At 39.5% G+C, this 1,394-nt stretch overlaps 1 non-coding gene across 1 annotated transcript; it reads left to right on the top strand.

The window, feature by feature from the left end:
• Positions 1-581: 581 nt before the first annotated feature.
• On the top strand, positions 582-653 carry Trnad-guc. Its single transcript has one exon. It is a non-coding gene; the product is annotated as a tRNA-Asp (tRNA).
• The last annotated feature ends 741 nt before the right edge of the window (positions 654-1,394 follow it).

Raw genomic sequence — 1,394 nt, 5'->3', positions numbered from 1 at the left:
GGTTATCATTAATTCCTGGCCGTTGCTTGGATAGGTGTAATATGTTTTAGGTAGGCATTTTTTAGTCTGTCAGTTAGTCCGCCAGTCATTCAAGCAGTCAGTCAGGTAGTCAGTCAGTCAGTTACCTAACCAGGCAGGCAGTCAGACACTCAACCCGTCAATGAGTGAATGAGAAAATGAAAGAGTGAGTGTGCCAGTCAAGTCAGTCAGTCTATATGTTAATAAATTATTCATTCAGTTAATCATTCAGTCATTCAATCAGTCAGTCAGTCAGTTATTCGTTCAGTTCAATATTCAGTCAGTCAGTCAGTCATTGAGAGTAAGAGAAGTTAATTAAAGAAAATGGAATTCTACATCACCTACATGTAATCTTTCCTCCTTCTCCTCTTTTTCCTTCTTTTCCTCTTACCCTTCCTCTTCCTCTTCCCCTTCTTTCCCCTCCTCCTCCTTCTTTTCCTCTTCTTCTTTTTCTTCTTCGTCTCCTTCTCCTCCTCCTCTTTCTCCTCCTCTTCCTCTTCCTCCTTCTCCTCCTCCTCCTTCTCTCTCCTGATTTTAGGTAGTATAGTGAGTGTTACGCACAGTCCTCGGTAGTATAGTGGTTAGTATCCCCGCCTGTCACGCGGGAGACCGGGGTTCGATTCCCCGCCGGGGAGGACCAATATTTTTTTTCCATATCTGGAGCAACAATGTTCAGGCGATATATGTAATGCATAATGCGCAACTATGAAAGGATGCGAAAATATCCTAATTATGTGGTGCCAAAAGTTTTATAGCAGAAGTAAAGATATTAAATAAATTAGTAGGATTCATTGGTGTAAGCTCTGAATTTATATCAGAAAAAAATATATGCTTACATTATATATGTCACTGATGCACCCTTATTTAGAACGGTATCTCTATTTTTTATGACCTATTACACTCAAAAGAAAGATATTGAGAACCTAGAAATGAGAGCGCAGAGTTCTCCTTATCTTCCTACTCCTCTTTCTCCTCTTCTTATTCCACCTATTTCTTCTCTCTAAAGAAATTTGTGTTATCATTTTGTCTCCTTTTATATTCCATAACTATAAATACCATTGTCATTCCTATAATATTATTTAAAACAGATAGTCAGTGAGCCAGTTGAACAGCCAGTCAGTCAGTAAATAACTCAAACAGGGAGTAAGTCAGTCAGTCAGTTAAGAAAACAGTAAATAAATTAGAGTTTTCTTGCTCCTCCTCCTTCTCCTCTTCTTCCTCCTCATTGTAATCTTCCACCATCTGCTCTTCTTAAGTCTCCTCCCACTTCCCTCCTTTTCTCACCCTACTTATCTTCTGCGTCCTCTTCTTCCTCTTCCTCCTCTTCCTTCCCACATGTTGCTTTTTTATTTTTCTTTCCCTCGTCTTTCCTTCTC

Source organism: Portunus trituberculatus, chromosome 43, assembly GCF_017591435.1.
Source record: "Portunus trituberculatus isolate SZX2019 chromosome 43, ASM1759143v1, whole genome shotgun sequence".
Lineage (NCBI taxonomy): Eukaryota > Metazoa > Arthropoda > Malacostraca > Decapoda > Portunidae > Portunus > Portunus trituberculatus.
This window is presented reverse-complemented; position numbering and strand designations above follow the sequence as displayed.